Source organism: Lathyrus oleraceus, chromosome 3, assembly GCF_024323335.1.
Source record: "Lathyrus oleraceus cultivar Zhongwan6 chromosome 3, CAAS_Psat_ZW6_1.0, whole genome shotgun sequence".
Taxonomy (NCBI): domain Eukaryota; kingdom Viridiplantae; phylum Streptophyta; class Magnoliopsida; order Fabales; family Fabaceae; genus Lathyrus; species Lathyrus oleraceus.
Window position 1 is genome coordinate 438,083,459 of NC_066581.1, and position 20,189 is coordinate 438,103,647.

Here is a 20,189-nt window from a genome sequence, read left to right on the forward strand (position 1 = left end):
TTGAGTCAGTTTTAAATGTGTAGAAGGGTTCCCACTTTCTGAACCCACACATTCTTGTCTTGAGCTCTCCCAGGCCAGGGATAGGAGCTGTGAAGTCTTATCTTCACTCACCTTTCATCTGCTTCACCTTAGCCCCTCAATGGCAAGGTTAAGAGCACATTCACCCAGTTCCAGAGGTTTGTTTGTCGAGGTTGATATGACCCCTTGACTAAAACCTAACCCTTGTTTGAGCCACTTGCTTGTGTATAGTGTGTGCTATCTGTGCTTGTAGGATTGTTTGACTTGCTTCCTGTGCAAGTTAGGTTTGTTTGACTTGCTTCCTGTGCAAGTTAGGATTGTTTGACTTGCTTCCTGTGCAAGTTAGGATTGTTTAGACTTGCTTCCTGTGCAAGTAGGTTTTGCTTGGCTTGCTTCCTGTGCAAGTTAAGTGTGTGTGTGGCTTGCTCCCTGTGCAAGTCATGATTAGGATAGGCTTGCTTCCTGTGCAAGTTAGCTAGAAACCTTAACTTAGGGATGAATTTGTATGATAACATCTAGGCTCGAGTCGTAGTCTCCCTAGTTGTGTCTCCCTCTGTTATCTGGTTAGGCTAGTCCTTTATCCCTCCGTAGGGGAACTACATCGCCCTGATCTTCATACCAGATGAAGTATGTAGGCAGGAGATTGAGCTGATCTCTCCGGGCGCCTTTTCTTTTCTTTTGTGTGTGTGCTTGACAGTTATAGGCTCGAGTCCCCGACTCCCTATTAACTTGTTGTGTTGTTGTGTGCTTGGAAGCTGATGTAAGACCATCGAGTGGCATTCGGGTTCCAGTGTGTGTTTGTTGGTTCGGATGCTGATGTAAGTCCAGTGATTGGCATTCGGGCTCCATGTTTGCCTGTGTTCGCTTTGCTTGTGTGTGTGTCAGCCGAGCTACGAATGCTCTGATTCTTCTCTCGTCCGAGGAGATACGTATGCATAGGATGTGATATCCTAACGAGCATGTGTCGTTTCCCCAGTCCGAACTACTTCGACTCTGATGTCTATGCCTGATAGACTAAGTAGGCCCAGGATGCGATATCCTGCCGAGTTAGTGTCAGTTTCAGTCAGTTTCTTTTGTCTCTCTCAGCCAGTGTGTGTGAGTTTGAGCAGTGTTTAGCAACCAATATTCCTTCCTTTTGTGCGTGGATCCCGTAGAGTACTACGGATGCGTAGGGGTGCTAATACCTTCCCTTCGCATAACCGACTCCCGAACCCATCCTCTTTGGTCGCGAGACCATGTTCTTTCCAGGTTTACTCTGAGCGTTTCCTTTCCCTCTTTTGGGATAAATAACGCACGGTGGCGGCTCTGTTGTTCTTGTTTTCCCGCCGGTTTTTCGCGCGATGCGACAGCTGGCGACTCTGCTGGGGATATAGAGAAGTTGACCTGTGCTGGTCCATCTTCCCTAAGTGAGTCTCTCCTAGCGCTCTCTAGGTTAGGGCTTTGGTTGCTTTGTGCTGTTCTGTTTTATTGCATTCTTTGTATATATTTGCATTTACTGTTTGCATTTATTATTTGCATTAATGTTTGCATTTATTCATATTCATCTGTTGTGCTGTCTGTGTTTCTCTGTTTGGGGGTGGGAGTTACTCGAGGTAAAAGGCCCAATACCCAGGCTATGAGTGAAATCTAGGAAACCTAGGAATAGAGTGATTCATGGGAAGCGGGTGGTATGGCGCCACTTAGCGGAACATTGATATCACGAGCAGTTCAGACCCTGGTGGGATATTATCGGTGCATACATCGGGTGTGCACAGGATGATATTCTGCGAAAGGTTATTTATGCTGCGTTTCTCTCGACCTTACCCTGGCCTAGATGACACCCGTGAGCGGGGCGGGATTGATCATTTTAACAGGTACAGTTGGTGACTCCTGGTACTAATGGTGACTACGAGTTATATTTCTGGACGCCGGAGGTTCGACCCTGGTATTGATCAGAGGGTTCCGTTTATTTCGGATCCCTGGGCTGAATTTGAGGGTACTCGCTCAGATGGTGACTCAGTTCTCCAGACTTGGATTCAGATGCCAGCTCCTCAGATGACTTTGGGGTTTCAGATGGTTCCTCAGATGCCAGTTCCTGCCAGTCTTGGCTCCATCATTTGCATCATAGCATATTTATTTTCAAAAAAATAGTAATGCATGAAAAAAGTTAACTCGCATACGCATATCCTTTTCAGGATCATTCATGATAAGATAGCATCCGCATCCGCATCATGCATATCAGACACATCCTTGCATTGCAGACATGTTTGGAAAGACTCCTCGCTTTGGTTCCCGACTGAGACAGGATTGTTGATCACCGTCCGCACCGCGACCAGACTCAACCATCAGAGAAGTATGGATCAGGTTCAGACTGAGTTGGCTGAGATGAGGGCAAACATGGCCCAGTTCATGACAAAGATGCAAGGAGTTGTTCAGGGGCAAGAGGAGCTGCGTGCCTTAGCCCAGAGACTGGAAGCCGTGATTCCACCGGTCCACCGTGCTCCACCAGTGGATGTACCCGTTCATGAGAATGTTGCTGTCACTATTCTCGTCGATGATTATGCCGTGGGTGATGAATTGAAGGGGATCAGAATCAGTGAACAGCCTCTTGCTGCAGAGACTGTTAATGTCAGAGCAACCCTCGCTCCGGTTCGCCATCCTGGCTCTTCAAGTTCTTCCGGTTCTAAGAAGCCATCCTCTGGGGCACCCAAAAGGGGAGAAAGTGAAACAAATGTTGTGCACCGTCGGAGGAAGTGCAAACAAAGGACAGAACCGTCATGCTGCTGCTGTGGCTATTCCAGCAACTCAACCTCAACAGCAACAAAGAAGACCAACTCAGCAATATCAGCATCAGCAACATCGTCCTCAGCAGCAGGCTTCCCAACAAGCCAGTACGAGTAATGAGAGGAAGAAGGTCATTTTTGATCCAATCCCCATGTCCTACGCCGAATTGTATCCCTCTCTGTTAGAGCGGAACTCGATTACTCCCAGAGACCCGCCGGCTAAACCCGTCAACCCTCGGTGGTGGTATAGGCCTGAACAGCATTGTGTGTATCATTCGGGTGCTCCTGGTCATGATGTGGATAGTTGCTTTCAGTTGAAGATAAAGGTTCAAGACCTTGTCAGATCAGGAATTCTGAGCTTTGAGGACTTGGGTCCCCGTGATAATCAAGCTTGAAGATAGCGAGTCCTGGGCTGGCGCCGACTTTTTCTTCAGAAGGGTTGTTCAGAAAACAGAAGCTGCTGATGCAAAGGATACTGACAGTTGTCATCCTCGGTGGGATCTATCACAATTGGGTCACTGTGGGCTTTCCTACAGTTGTTCATAAGTCAGAGTAACAATCACTTTGTTTAAAAACCCTTCTCCCATGCCAAAAGGAGAAGTGATGACATTGTTGGCAACATTTTGTGCAATGATATTTTCATTCAAATAATTCATGTTAAACATTTATTTTTCCATTTGTTTTCCCTTTTCGCTTTTTGCATGAAATTGGTGATCACAAAAAACCCTAAAAAACAAGAATAAAAGCAATCTTTTCATCTGCATAACGATTGTATTGATTTTCAAAGTGCTTTTTATACTCAAAATCATTATGCAGGTTGTTTCTCAAACCCATTGAACGTAATGATCAGACGTCATCTCCCAATTTTGAATTCCCTGTATTCGAAGCGGAAGAAGATGATGTTGAAGGAATTCCTGACAGTATTTCCCGACTTCTTGAGCAAAAAAAAGATCACTCAGCTGCATCTCGAGAATCAGCAGAACAGCCAACTGGGGCATCAAAAAAAAAAAAAGAAGAAAAAATCAATCAAAAAAAAAAACAAAGAAAGAGAGGGTGCAAAATCAAAAGAAATCAAAAGCAAAATCAAAAGAAAACAAAAGAAAATAGCACCCTCAAAGTCCCAAGTTGGCTGATGCTGAATTAGATCAACCGCCATGTGTCATGGTCAAGTTATATCAGCAGAGAGTGAAGAAGGCATTCGACAAGAAGATCAAGCCTCGTGTGTTCCGAGGAACCTTGTGCTCAAGAAAGTCTTGTCTTTTGTACCCGATTCCAGGGGCAAGTGAACCCCCAAGCTATGAATGTCCATATGTTGTCAAAAGAGCCTCTTCAGGCAGTGTTCTGACACTTACTACAATGGATGAAGAAGTTCACTCGTCCTGTGAATCCTGGTGCAGTCAAGAAATACTTCGCCAAAACAAAAAAAAAAGTAAAAGCTCGCTAAGTCGAACACCCCAAAGGGCGACTTAGGCAAAAAGGAGCGTCTCGGTGGATTGAAAACCCGAAAGGGCGATCCAGGCAAAAGTTAGAGACATTGAAAAAAAAAGGAATTTGCATCCCGCTAGATTGATCACCTCACACTGGGGCAATCTAGGCAAAAATTAGGGATTTGGCAAGTACTTGCATCTTGACAAGACTGTGCTCTGTATCTGTCATCCGTCAGGGATTCTCGATTCGTCGTCGACTGAAGCTTTGAATACATCGAAAATTCAGAATGGTAGAGGAAAGGTCATTATGTTCAATGTAGCCCTCTCCAATATACATCACCGATTTCAAACTTGTACAGATCTATGGAGTCTTGCCCTTTGCAGACTACCATCCCATCACATTAATTTGAGCTTTTATCCAATTATTTGCACTCTTATTTGTTTCGACTCAACAAATGTTTTGCATATTTTAATTGATAAAGTATCATTGTTTTCAAAATAAACAAATTTTTCAAAAAAATTGTTCTTAAACAAAGTGAACGTTCACAATGATGGAAGGATACTTAGGAGATCCACAGTGCTCTCCCGGGGGTGGTATGATTACCAACAGGTAAGACAATTGTTCGTATCTCGAGCATGACTGTATCTTTGTCCTGCAGAACCTCGTATGGTCTCTCCTCAGTGAATTTGCACGACGCAGTGTCGTTTGAAGTTGTAATTCTTCATGTTCCCGGCAGTACATATTCTTCCTCCAAATCCCTGTTAGCCCTATCGTGGGGCATCCCCAGCAAGTTTGCTGTTTCGGACATTATTGTGGGGCAGCCCCCCTAGCAGAGTGTTTACTGAAGACTTCAACTTTCGCCTCTCCAGCAGAGCAGTCTTCCTCTCTCCCCCAACATGGGTGTTTTTCTTTGAAGATTCAGTATCTGGTGGATCGACATCCCCGTAATCCGACATTCCCTCAGATAGATCCCCGAGTGGAGCGGGTCTCATGAAATACATCTCCAGCAGTGATTCTCCTACATATGGATTGGTTGGGTCGTCCCTAGTGGAGTAGAATTTATCTCTCCAGCAGAGTTCATCCTACCAGTGGATTGGACGGGTTTTTGTAGTAGACTGAAATCTGCATCCTCAGTTGAGTTGAGTCTACCTACGGATCGCGTGGGTTATCCCCAACGGAGTAACAGACATTCTCCAAAGCAGGGTTTATCCTATCTGAAGATTGGTTGAGTCTTCCTCCCAGTGAAGTCGCTTTACTATTCCCCAAGCAGAGTTCCCCGCAGAATATTTCCCCAAGAGGAGTCTCCCCACAGAGTCAGAGTATCTGATCATTTCGGCTCCCTAGCCAGGGTTCATTTGCATTTTGCATGTAGTAATCATTGCATCCTCAAAAAATCGCGTAGCATTCCTATTCATAAATGGAGCATTACGCCATAGAAAAATCAAACATATGCATTCATATGTTCGAAACCTCACCAGACCGTATCCCCGGCAGAGGCAGACCATTTCATTCAACATAGCAAGCATATCCATTAGCCCTAGGCCGTGGTGACCAGCCGAGTTTGGGTTGTTGGAAAGAATTTTGCATCGTGCCATTGGATCGACTTCAGGATTGGGTTCATCAGCATGGTTGAGAGGTTGGTGTTTTCCCAACAAGTGATTCCTCAGTCGAGTGGGTATCCCCAGCAGTGTTACTCCCCAATTGTTAGCGTCTTGCCAGCTTGGGTCTTTTTCCTTAAGCAGATATGGGTGTGTCTGATCTCTCCATGTAGAGTCTACCCCTTAAGCAGAAAGTGTCAATCTTTTCCTGCCATTTCCCCACTGAGATACATCCTCGTGGATGACGGTTGCTTCCGTTCCCTCCCTAATGGGATGGGTTTTCCCTATTGAGTTCTTTCCTCATTAGGATGAGTCTTGATTCAGTCTGCCTTTTTGGATCGATCCTAAATTGGCTTCTTGTTGACTATCTCTTGTGCTGCCCTGGGGCATAAATGAATAGTCGCTCACTAACCGGCACTCATTCATTTCATCCTCAGCGGAATTTGTTGGCCTCTACCTACGAACCGGTAGCTGTAAGTCCTATCTTTGTGGTTTTCTACCCACTAGCTGGTAGTTGTAAAATCCCACGTTCTCCCCTTGTTGGAGTTAACCCTTTGTGCTCATCCTATCGATGACTGGTTACTTTTCCGTGGTTTTCTGCCTACTAACCGGTAGATGTAACCCCCTCTTTGCTGTTGTCAGTATCCGGTTTGTGATATTGACATTCTTTCCCCTCTGGATACTTGCCTTGATCAAGCAGTATTGTCCCCAGTGGGTCTTCCCCTTCTTTTTGGATACTTGCTCCGAATAAGCAGCTTTATCCCCTTTTGATTGGTCATCTTTTGCATACCTAGTCTGGTACCCAGATGCCTGTCTTTTCGGTCGATTATTCATTTAACAACCTACAACCCGGCTATGGATAATCTTCCATGCGAGTGTATTATCTACGTTTTGACGGCTATAGATAATATGTCTTATGTTTTTCCGGTATTCAGACCGAAGGAGTTTCCGACGATCAGGTCGATATACTCATGGCACTCAGGCCAATTTTCCGGTATTCAGACCGAAGGAGTTTCCGACGATCAGGTCGATATACTCATGGCACTCAGGCCAATTTTCCGGTATTCAGACCGAAGGAGTTTCCGACGATCAGGTCGATGTACTCATGGCACAAGGCCAATTTTCCGGTATTCAGACCGAAGGAGTTTCCGACAATCAGGTCGATGTACTCATGGCACAAGGCCAATTTTCCGGTATTCAGACCGAAGGAGTTTCCGACGATCAGGTCGATGTACTCATGGCACAAGGCCAATTTTCCGGTATTCAGACCGAAGGAGTTTCCGACGATCAGGTCGATGTACTCATGGCACAAGGCCAATTTTCCGGTATTCAGACCGAAGGAGTTTCCGACGATCAGGTCGATGTACTCATGGCACAAGGCCAATTTTCCGGTATTCAGACCGAAGGAGTTTCCGACGATCAGGTCGATGTACTCATGGCACAAGGCCAATTTTCCGGTATTCAGACCGAAGTAGAGTTTCCTCCTCTCCGTTGGTGTCGATAAACATCGAGTTTTTCCCGATCATCCGTTGATGATTTGGTTGTGTTCACTCTCCCCAGTAGAGTTTCCTCCTCTCCGTTGGTGTCGATAAACGTCGAGTTTTTCCCGATCATCCGTTGATGATTTGGTTGTGTTCACTCTCCCCAGTAGAGTTTCCTCCTCTCCGTTGGTGTCGATAAACGTCGAGTTTTTCCCGATCATCCGTTGATGATTTGGTTGTGTTCACTCTCCCCAGTAGAGTTTTCTCCTCTCCGTTGGTGTCGATAAACGTCGAGTTTTTCCCGATCATCCGTTGATGATTTGGTGGTGTCCTCCTTCCCAAGTGAAGTATCCTCCTCTCCGTTGGTGTCGATAAACGTCGAGTTTTTCCCGATCATCCGTTGATGATTTGGTTGTGTTCACTCTCCCCAGTAGAGTTTCCTCCTCTCCGTTGGTGTCGATAAACGTCGAGTTTTTCCTATTCGTCCTATGACGCCTAGTTGTACCTGTCCCCACGTGGATTTACCTCTCCGTTGGTCTTGGTAAACGTCGAGTTTTTCCTATTCGTCCTATGACGTCTAGTTGTATCTGTCCCCACGTGGATTTACCTCTCTGTTGGTCTTGGTAAACGTTGAGTTTTTCCCATTTCGTCCGTTGACGTATGGTTGTATCCCTTCCATTCATTCATTAATGTTTGGTTACCTCTCCGTTGGTCTTGGTAAACGTTGAGTTTTTTCCCATTTCGTCCGTTGACGTATGGTTGTATCCCTCCCAGTCATTCATTAATGTCTGGTTACCTCTCCGTTGGTCTTGGTAAACGTCGAGTTTTTCCTAGTTGTCCGTTGGCATCTAGTTGTGATTTCTATTCCCATTCGTCATCGTTGTGATGTCTGGATGTGGCCATACCCTTTGAAAACAAAAAAACCAAAAAATACCCAGTAATAAATATCAAACCCCAGTGGACGTTCCCATTGGTGGATCCTTGTATTGTGCAAATTCTACGGTTCTTGGTATTCAATCCCTGTTTACCCTGAAAGTCTGACAGCCGTTGCTCTCATCCATTCGGGTTCCCAGCTGATTGAATAGGGGCAGCTGTAGCACCTCAAATTTGCACCCATCATTGTACATACATTTTCATATTAGGTCATAGCATATCATGGTCCACTGCATGGCATTGCATTGTCCCATTTGCCTCAAGTACAAGCCAATCAAGAAATTAGGTCAAACTGATCAGGAGATCAGTCAGTCAAGCAAGCAAGGGTGTTTCTCAAGGAGCCAAGGCCCTAGGGTTGGTCCATCAAGTTCACATGACTTGGGGGTCCATTTGAAGTGTTTTGGTCAAGGATTGGATGTTCAGAAGTCATCAGTTCATGCACAGTCAGGCAAAGAACCCTAGACAGTCAACAGTCAGTCAAAGCAGTGGATGGTGGCCATTCTTGTGGAATTTGGACACCATGCTCATTAATCAAGAGTTCATATGTCTTGGGACATCATTTGAAGTCAAGTTCTCAAGGAATTAGGGTTTGGAATTCATCAGAAGAGTTTCAGTCATCCAAAACCCTAGAAAAGTCAACTGTTGGTCAACTGTCCATTTAATCAGTGATTTGTTGATGGAAAATGGTTTGAGAGATCTTATTCATGTCCAAATAGTCCTCATATATCATGTCAAACACCATCATGGAAGAATTTGAAGCCAAATCAGAAATTTCCCAAAATGGAAACTGGACCTGTAACTGAAACTTACCAAAAATGGAAAGTCTTGATCCTCAAACTTACATCATGATACAAGCTTCAAATGAATTTTTGCCCAACATGAAAGTTGAATATCTTGTTCTCCCATTTCCAAAAAGTCCAAGAACTCTCAATTCCCATGTGTGGTTGGCAAGTTATGATCGAATCGATTTCAGAAATTCTTGAACTTCAAAAGGCCATATCTCTCAAACCATTTGGCCAATTTTGGTGGGGTTTTTTCCTACAAGTCACATTTGATCCCCTCTTTCCAAAAATATAAATTTCATGAGCCAAAACCTTGCCAATCAAAATGGCATTTTTGAACCTAGCATATGTGAAATTCAAGTTTGACCAATGGTTGACTTTTTGAATTATGCATTTTTAACACTTGGGGCCAATTGGAACTTGCTTGGAATGTTATTTGCAGCATGTACAAAGGCAAATTCGTGCAAGTACCTACACCCATCACATAGCCATACTTAGTTGCTTGAAAATGGGAAGAAAAGTACAATTTGCAACCACCATATCCCACATATCCATGAGCCATGCCTTGTACTATGAAAACAGAAAATCTTAACATATTTTTTCTGTCAAGAACAAACCACTACTAGCAGCCTCAAAACACAGAACTTCACTCATTCTCAAGAACTCTTTTTTGGCATTTTTCCAAAATCTGTCAAAAACTCTCAAAGAACTGAACATTACCTTGCCTAAAACAACATCCATACAACATTGTGGACATGTTTCAACCATCATTTTGCAGCTGTAAAGCCATGTTCATGGACTGTTTTGGAAGAGCTTCATTAATGGCAGAAGCTATTTAGAGCCATTTCAAGCTATCTCAAGCCAAGCTTCCTTCACCATTCACCTTGTGGAAGTTTGTTGAGCATCTGTTTTGAGCAAATATAGCCAAACAACAACTGCATCACAACTTTGCTTCAGATTTGGTAAGAAATCAAACTTAACCATTTGCTAAATCATGCTATGCTTTGTATAGGTCTTGCCATGCTGATTCTATTAAGCTTTAAATCACTGAAAATGGTTGAGTAATTAGGAAAAAATGTTGATTTGAAATTTGATGTTCATTTATGTTTTTATGTGATTTGTCCATGATAGCATGATTCCATGAAAATGGTTGTTAGATTGTGAATGTGTGATGAAAGATACACGTATTGATATATTTGTTTTTGAATTTGGAGAAAAAAAAAATTTTGAGTTAGGTTTGAATTGATGAACACATTAATACTGGAACTGTTTTTTTTCTTTCTGCTATTCAAACAATGAGTTTTGTTTTTTTTCAGCAAAGCAGTACTGTTATTCTTTTAAAATTCCAAAATCATTTATTTCCAGAAATTGCTACAGTATACGTACCGCATGTGATGGCCTAGGATTGAGTTTGATTTGCCTGTTTTTACTGCCATAAATTGCCTTGCCTTGTTTCCAAATAAAATGCCAAAAGGCCTGGGGCGAGGGGGATTCGAACCCCAGACCTTTGCCTCAAAGCTTCAAATACCAAGTGTTTTACCACTGGGGCGCAATGCCAATTCATTTATTTAACGCCTTCTATGAAATATATATTAAAAAGGAGCGCTGACCTCCCCATTTAAATGAAACGCTGAGTTTCAACACTCAGCAAGGGGCGTTTTGGTCTTTTGGCATTTCATTACATATTTATTCCAATTAAAATCAATTCATCTCAATGTTTATTTCACTTTGTGACACCAACTTACAAAAATCATTGCGCCTCCAATTTTAGTCCAAAAATCATGGGAATTTTTGCATTGTCTTCCTCATGACCTCTAGTATTTTATCATATTTTTTCCAGATTTTTTTGATCAATGGTTTTTAAATGGTGCTAGGGTTTGTGACATGTGACCAAATATTATACACTTTGCCAAAACATTTGTGAAATGATGAGAATGTATCCAATGGCTCCCAAATTTTTTGTGCTTAAACTAGACACACTCATGGTGATTTTGGTGTAGAGTTTGTGAATTTATCATTGCTGGTTTGTGAGTTATGAATTTTTGAATTAGGGTGTGACAATTTGTGTCACACCATTGATGCCCAACTTCATGATTTTCATTACCATGTTTCTTGACCTCCAATTGATCTGATTTTTTGCATGAACCTACTCTTGTATGTATAGTTTACATGTGATTTTTTGTGGATTTATTTGTGGCATTTCCTAATTGTTTGAGATTTTCTCCCCTGGTTAGTCATATGTTGACCTTGTGTGACACTTGTTCCCATTTCATTTGTGAAATTCTCATACTTTATTGGATGGACATGAAATTTTACATGAGATAACTAGACGTCCTCATTTTTGCCATGGTTTTGATCCCATTCATTTATCATATGCCATCTCTGATTTATGAATTTTCTAAGTTGATACATGTTTGTTTGACTTCTTTGAGCATGTTCAAAATTGCTTTGACTTTCTGATTTTCATTGACTGCCTTCCACTTGTCCAAATGAGATGAAATTTGACATGCTTACCATGCTGTGGATTGTGATTGACCATGATTTATTTGGTGATTTTTGGAAATGTTTGAGTTGACTTTTGAGTTAAATCTTGCTGTTGACTCCTATGAGCTTCTGTTTGCTATACTTTGACCTAAATTGTTCATGAAATGATGATAGTGATTGATATGCATGTGAACCCAATTGGTTGTGTTTCTTGAATGTTTAAACTTGACTTTGATTGGATATCCCTTGCTGTTTTGTCTTTCTCATTCATTTTTGACCCTAGGCTTGCCCTAGTGGTCCTGTTACTCACTTTTGAGCTTGTGTTTTCAGGTTGGCCAACAAATGACCAATGAGACCAATTCTTTTTGTTTGAGCTTGCCTAAATACCATGACTAACTTGTGTGTTTTGTAGGTGGCTTGGCTCACATGCCTTAAGCCTTGTGCCTTGCACATCCATGTGCCTCTAATTGACTGTTGGTGTCTGTTTCTGTTTGTTTTGTTTGAAGTTGCATACTAACATCTGCTTGACTGTTTCAGGTGCTTTAGTTGCTTAGTTCCTTGTGAACTTTTTGCTTTGCTTTGCTTGTATAAGCAATTTGCATTGAGGTACGTCTCTTTTACTTCATGTAGTCTGGAAGACCTGGCCTGTTACTTGGCCAGGCAACTGTCTGAAGTCCTCCTTAAGAGGCAATGTTTGTGGATGTTTAATTTTGTCCTTGCATAGAGTCAAAGACCTCCTAAGTGAAGAGGCAATTGGTGGAAGGTAGGGATATGCAATCTATCCCCCACTATTCAGTGTGTCATCTGCTTTGCTCACACCACTGTGTTGATGCATTGCAGATACAAACCCAAGATCTTGTGCAATTGCACAGTTGAGTCAGTTTTAAATGTGTAGAAGGGTTCCCACTTTCTGAACCCACACATTCTTGTCTTGAGCTCTCCCAGGCCAGGGATAGGAGCTGTGAAGTCTTATCTTCACTCACCTTTCATCTGCTTCACCTTAGCCCCTCAATGGCAAGGTTAAGAGCACATTCACCCAGTTCCAGAGGTTTGTTTGTCGAGGTTGATATGACCCCTTGACTAAAACCTAACCCTTGTTTGAGCCACTTGCTTGTGTATAGTGTGTGCTATCTGTGCTTGTAGGATTGTTTGACTTGCTTCCTGTGCAAGTTAGGTTTGTTTGACTTGCTTCCTGTGCAAGTTAGGATTGTTTGACTTGCTTCCTGTGCAAGTTAGGATTGTTTAGACTTGCTTCCTGTGCAAGTAGGTTTTGCTTGGCTTGCTTCCTGTGCAAGTTAAGTGTGTGTGTGGCTTGCTCCCTGTGCAAGTCATGATTAGGATAGGCTTGCTTCCTGTGCAAGTTAGCTAGAAACCTTAACTTAGGGATGAATTTGTATGATAACATCTAGGCTCGAGTCGTAGTCTCCCTAGTTGTGTCTCCCTCTGTTATCTGGTTAGGCTAGTCCTTTATCCCTCCGTAGGGGAACTACATCGCCCTGATCTTCATACCAGATGAAGTATGTAGGCAGGAGATTGAGCTGATCTCTCCGGGCGCCTTTTCTTTTCTTTTGTGTGTGTGCTTGACAGTTATAGGCTCGAGTCCCCGACTCCCTATTAACTTGTTGTGTTGTTGTGTGCTTGGAAGCTGATGTAAGACCATCGAGTGGCATTCGGGTTCCAGTGTGTGTTTGTTGGTTCGGATGCTGATGTAAGTCCAGTGATTGGCATTCGGGCTCCATGTTTGCCTGTGTTCGCTTTGCTTGTGTGTGTGTCAGCCGAGCTACGAATGCTCTGATTCTTCTCTCGTCCGAGGAGATACGTATGCATAGGATGTGATATCCTAACGAGCATGTGTCGTTTCCCCAGTCCGAACTACTTCGACTCTGATGTCTATGCCTGATAGACTAAGTAGGCCCAGGATGCGATATCCTGCCGAGTTAGTGTCAGTTTCAGTCAGTTTCTTTTGTCTCTCTCAGCCAGTGTGTGTGAGTTTGAGCAGTGTTTAGCAACCAATATTCCTTCCTTTTGTGCGTGGATCCCGTAGAGTACTACGGATGCGTAGGGGTGCTAATACCTTCCCTTCGCATAACCGACTCCCGAACCCATCCTCTTTGGTCGCGAGACCATGTTCTTTCCAGGTTTACTCTGAGCGTTTCCTTTCCCTCTTTTGGGATAAATAACGCACGGTGGCGGCTCTGTTGTTCTTGTTTTCCCGCCGGTTTTTCGCGCGATGCGACAATTGCATGCCCAAATTACCTCATGCACAACACAAGGTTGTAATTGATGCAACCATGTGTCCCTATCAAGGGTACATTAGGAAATACTCCACATTTGAGAATGATGTTTTGGGTTTCCCATTCCCTTTTGTACCATTGAATAGCACTGGCAGAGAGTGAAGCAAACTTTTGAGGCCATGGGAGATCTTTGGAGATAAAAGGACCCTTTTACGGCATGTGGGTTTTCATCCACATATGCAACAACGGAGCACAACATAGGAAAGTACCACCTTTCTTCTCATGGTGAGTGTGGAAGGTATGGTAGAAGTCTTCCAAGAGGAACGACATTGGATTTCCAGATAAGAAGACCTCTACTGCTGAGCGATCTATGAAATTGTCAATGTTTGGAAATAGAGTGATCCCATAAATCAACAATGCCAAGACTACAACACAAGATTCCAATTTTCCTCTTTAGCAAATTTCCAATCGTGACCTTCCAAAAACTTCCTTATAAGCCCTTTAACAACCCCTTTAGTTGCCAATTGGCTACCAATTCATTCACGTCAATATCCAACACTGATGCTAATTTGTGCATCGTGAAGTCTCCTTCCATCCTAGGGAAAGGATAATGATCTCTAATGGGTCGATTCAGAATCTTCTCATACTCTTCCAAGAAGGGAGCTATCCGGAAGTCTGGGAAAGTGAAACAACACAAAGGGATATCATAATATTGAGCTAAAGTAATGTGAGTTCCATAGTCCATCTTCTCAGTCAACAAGTCCATAATGTTTCCATAAGTTGTGTAGCACTTGTACTTGACAGGTGCCAATCTGGAACTCAAGGCTTTCAAACTGTCCATCCGAGGTTCCTTGTACTGGAAGGTAAATGTGTTTTTCCTGGGAAGAGGATTCATGATTACTTTGGAACATTTGCTTGTAATTTCGTGAATAAATATAAAATACTAAGAGCTTTGTTTTGTATAGTTTATGCTTATGATGTATGAATGTATGGATGCATGGACGGACGGTACACAAGCATGGCTTCACAAGTTTAACACATAAGCAGACATGGTATCACAGGTTAGAGGTACATATGAAGGATAACATTGATTGCTTTCCACATAGGTATCTCATCAGGTATGATCTAGGGTTTTATATAGGAACCTCAGAGTCATGGATTCATCTGACTATCTGTCACTTATGGCAAAAACGAGATGGTCGACAACTCTATCAAATGAATATATTATGGGTGAGGTCTTTGTGCCGACGCATGCGAGAAAAGCTTCTCGGGGACCCATACTACATGACCATCGACACTAGGTTCTAGACAAGGGTCTCAGAGTCATGGATTTCCTTGACTATTTGTCACTTATGTCACTTTACTTGCCAGACGACAAATCCATCAATAAAATCTACTATGAGTGAGATCATCATACTGACCCCTGTGAGAAAAGCTTCTCAGAGACCCGTACTATGCGACCATCGATCTTAGTTGGCCAAATGTTCAAGGTTCTACAAAGGTCCTTAGAGTCATGGATCCTAACGAAAACATTGATCGCTTACGCCAAAAGCTTGACGGTCATCAGTGTTCTCAAATGAATCTACTCCAAGCGAGGTTCTCGTATCGACCCTTATGAGAAAAGCTTCTCGGTGGCCCATACTACTCAACCTCTCCTATTGCAAGTTTTCACTCTAGACTCGAATAAAGAGTCTTTCCCACAAGGTTTCTTGCAATCAAGGTAGTATCCATTCAATACCACATCATAAGAGCCATGTAACAGATATCACCTGAAAATTTAGAGCAAAGGGAAATAGATGAGGCAAGTAATGCAAAAAGATAAACACCCAAACACGTGAGGAAGCAACCCTAGACTACGCTTGACTTGCTTAGGGAAAAAGTCCCCAGGAGAGTCTCCAGCTGTCGCTACGTGAAAAATACAGAGTCGCCATCGTATTTTTATTTATTCCAAAGAAAGGGAAAATATCAAGAAAACCCCAAAAGAATGGTCATCACAAACACGAACAGGTTTGGAAGCCGATTATGCAAAGGGAAGGTATTAACACCCCTCACATCTATCGTACTCGATGGGAACCATCTAGGATGTATACGCTTGAATGGGTGTCGTTATCTTAATGTTTATTTTCTAAAGGTTTACCGAGTGAAAATGGATTTTGTATTAGTGTGCTCGCCAAGGATTTGAACCCTCGTGCCTATGTATCCCCATTTGTGGAATAAGGAATTCATAACCTCGTAGTTCGTGGTATAAAATATTTGTTTGTTTTGTTGATTTTATACCTTGAAAAAGGGTTTTCGGAGCGATGCCCTAAGGCTCAAACAAAAGGTTTGATAGTTGACATTGATTTTAGGTTAAGAAAAGATAGTGTTCTTGACTTCGGATTGCACTAAAGACTATGGATAAAGGTGAATATTTCAAACTACCAAGCCAAGCATCTTGTGTTCAAAATACTCAGGATGAGGGTAGGAAATCTCCATTCTCATCCCTTCTGTACCACTTAAGGCTCGTGGCATACAATCCTAATTGTATTTTATTGTGTTTTAAATTTTATTTGAGAAAATTCCACTTGACGTTGGATCAAGAGTTTGTTTATTGTTTATAAACGGTGATAATCCTAAATCCTAAGGTTGGCTAACAAGCAACAACGAGAGAAATGAAAGTGAGTAAAAAGTAAACCATGAGGAGACAAATACATGAAAAATACAAGGGATTTGTGCGATAAATAAATGGTCTCGTTGTAAGGTAGCCCAAGAGAAAGCTTTGTGTGTGCATTGTGTCATAATCTAACAATTGAACAATGGAATTACAAAGCATGTCTCCCTAAGGTAGTCCATGAATGCTCTCTTGCAATGAAACATTGCAAGTCCATAATGCTCCAAGTTGCATAGGTCAATCAAATTGGTCCAAGGTCCAAGCAAGGGTACAAACAAGTCCTCTAAGTTTTCAAGCTTTGGTCATACACAAGGTCCATGTGATCCATAATACTCCATGTCTAATGCTAAGGTCAAACATCAAGTCCATGGTCCAATAGTCCTAAAATTAAGTCTTTTTAGTCTTTTTCATTTTATTATGTTTTTGTTCATTTTAGATTAGATAACAAAATAAAGCAATAATGGTGAAGATTGGTAATGATGAATGAGAATTATAATACACAAAGTAAAGAAATAAATTGCAAGAATTTAAATGTTAGAAGTTAGCATTGCGTAATGTAAATGTTAGACGTTAGATGTTAGAAGTCAATTTGCAAAAAAAGACCGATTACTTGAGATAATCTATCCACAAATCAAAAAACTCAAAATATGGCGCATTAAGGGACAATCTATCAATGATTCAAAGTATCGAAAATGATCCAATGATCATTTATCAACATGTTTGAATCAAAGAAGATTAAATCAATATAAACTTCTATCTATCAATGATTTGAAGTGTGGAAGATCTATCAATCAAGCCATCAAAATAAAAAGAGATGAAGAGTTAGTGGTTAGATTGTGGGGTTAATATTGCAGCCAACAAAGAAGATTAAAATCAAATTACAATGCAATTAAATCAATTATTAAAATGAAATAAAAATTAAATTACAAAATGAAAAGTGAGTTAAAATGCAATTAACATAATTATTCTATTAATAAAAATGAAAAAAAAAATATTAAAAAAAAACAGAAAATTAAAATTGGATTAAAATGCCATTATCCTAATTATTCTTTTAATAAAAATGAAAAATAATATTTCAAAATGAAAATAGAAAATTAGGAAATAAAAAAATTGATGAAAATGATAAAATCAAGAGTTGAAAATAAAATCAGAAATGTGAAGTAAAGAAAATTGAATCCAAAAAGGAAAATAGAATAAAACAATTAAAACTAAAAAAAAAATGAGAGGAGGGGGTGTATTTGGATTTGGAGGTCCAAATAGCACCAGTCCCAGCCCACTAGGGCACCTAGCCCACACCATGCCAATCTGAGTGGAAAAACAAAGAAAGAACCTCATATGATCAGATCCATTAGATTTTATCCAATGGCCTAAACACGCTGTAGTTGAGACTCATTTCATCCATTAGATTGGGTGACTTGACTAGGTATGCGCTCTGAAGATCTACATGCACCATAGTCAATTGTACCACACCCTGCCCAATCTTCCAAGTCACTTCAAGCATCCAACCAGGGCAAGATAAGTGGATAAGCTAATTTAAATTTAAATGAAAAAATGGAGGGATATCGGGTTCTCTCAGTCCTGATGGAGTCATCTTTCTCCTTGAACCTCAATCCAAATCTGAGCATCTCATGGTTACACGACGACTCATTTTAAACCAAAACAGAAGTTATCCCTAAAAGAGAAATTAAATAACGATTACGCATCCACAGGGAACCAAAGCATATGGGTATTAATCAATGTACAAATCTGTATCATATAGTAACCAGATTCTTACAAATGGAAGGAGTTAGATCCAAACGCAGATTCCGACGAAGCTTCAAATTCTCCGGTAAGCTCACTTTAACTTTAGCTCTTTCACCTCTTAGTCTTAAGGAAATGTATGGATGTTATCTGGATCATAAATAGTAGAGGATAACACATGAGTGAGTGAATTCAGATGCTCTATTTTGAGTTACTTTGAGGGGCAATTTTTGTAGAAATTCGATGGCTTAAGAGCTTCCTCCTAAAGTGTGAGAATGAGGCTCTCTTTATAGAGCGAATGAGGGTGAATGAGAGTGAATTGGTACGTGTCAATTTTGGATCCAAATCCGTGTGAAGCACATGAAGCATGTGACTCATTTTTGAGTGAATTGATGAGCTGGATAATGAACTTTTGCGTGCAAAATTCTTCTTGGATTTTATGGGGACCACTGCATATGATTAGGAAATCATTAGCTCTTCTAGAAACTAATTTGTACACTTGTATTCACACATGTATATTTGTTGTATTTGCCGGTATTTTGTACACTTGCTCAAGCCACGTATTATACTTTTGGCATTTGATTCCTTGGGCCTGCATTGCTAATTGATTTGCTATCATACCCATATTGATTGCTTGTGTAATTTGATGCGTTTTATTTTGATGCCTTGCAAATTGGATTTCTAGTTGCTCATGATTGTGATGATTGCTGAACTGATGTTGTACATGTCCTTTACTTTGAACTGCATTATGCATTGCAGGGCTTATTTGGTTGAATGGTGCAACAGGTGGATCAATGGACTGCATTATGGTTTATGTGTTCCACTGTAGGTTGCATTGTGTTGATGTGGTTTTGGTGCAAGAAGCAGTCACACGGTTATGCAGTAGGCCTTTTAGATTATGCATTGATGCTTCCTTGATGTTTCTGCATGGTCACTTTGCAGCAGGTTTACATGGTTCGTATTGCTCATGTTGCTGACTACTTGCTTCAGGTTGTGATGCTACTTATACAACTTGGATTTAATGGTCTATTTGCAGCATGGATGTATATCCTGTAGGTGTGTATGCTTTGGGTCTGCAGCAGGGTTTATGCCATGAGTTCAGTCTGTGTCTATAGCCATTGCAGGTACTAGACTTGTCCATGTTTGTGTTAAAATTGTATGAATTATTGCACTATAATGTCTACATTGAATTGCTTTTACCTTGTTCATGACATTGGCCCTTGTTGCAGGTTGTCTATCCATGTGATGCAGGACTGATTTGGTTTAAGCAACATGGAATCATTGCCTTGGTTTTTCCTAGCTTCCATTCTGATTTATGATTGCATTGTAGCTAAGTTTGTAAGGTCCAAAGCCTACTTCAATTGGCCTATGTGTGTTATGAATTCTGACCTCACTCATGCTAGGTTTCTTGGCATGGTTATTCACATATGAAGTGGATTATTGCACAAGGCTTGCCAAAATGAAAGACATCCCTTTTGAAATTTGAAGTATCAATGATAAATGGTCAATCATCAAGTAGTAACTTTGGAGATTAGGAATAGAATTTAGGACCTTGGGTTGTAAAATGGTTAAGTTGACTTTGGTCAAAGTTGACCAAAAAGTTAATAGTTGGCCAAAGTTAACATTTGGTCAACATGACCTTTTTTGTTGTTGCAATTTTCCATGTTTTGGACATTTGTAATGATTTGTAATGGAATTTGATATTTTCTATGGTATTGGATTGGTATTTGAATGAATGACTTTGATGTTCATATTATCTTGTATGAACATGGTATTTGAAATGACATGAACATTAAATGTCTTGACTTGAAATGGATGATGATGAACTATGGACATGACTTGAACTGAGCACATGAACATGGCTAATGAACAAAGTTATAACTTGAATGAACCCCCAATCAGGAATAAATGGGCATGATCAACACTTGAAATGAATCACACTAGGCTTTAACAAACTTGGATGGACAAATGATAAGCATGAACCAAAGATACATGCACCAAACACCAAACATTAAAAATGCTATGTTATGGACTTGAGTGAAATTGACCAGATGAAACCAAGCAAAGTATGAGCCATGT

General features: G+C 41.2%; 2 long non-coding RNA genes across 2 annotated transcripts; one reads left to right on the forward strand and one right to left on the reverse strand.

Annotated features, from left to right (window-relative positions):
- Positions 1 to 16,372: 16,372 nt before the first annotated feature.
- LOC127128086 (uncharacterized) lies at positions 16,373 to 18,478 on the reverse strand. The gene is made up of 2 exons (XR_007805670.1): positions 18,145 to 18,478; positions 16,373 to 18,042 (listed from the first exon to the last, which is right to left on the reverse strand). It is a non-coding gene; the product is annotated as an uncharacterized LOC127128086 (long non-coding RNA).
- On the forward strand, positions 17,990 to 19,891 carry LOC127128085 (uncharacterized). The gene is made up of 3 exons (XR_007805669.1): positions 17,990 to 18,198; positions 18,870 to 19,234; positions 19,340 to 19,891. It is a non-coding gene; the product is annotated as an uncharacterized LOC127128085 (long non-coding RNA).
- Positions 19,892 to 20,189: the final 298 nt, after the last annotated feature.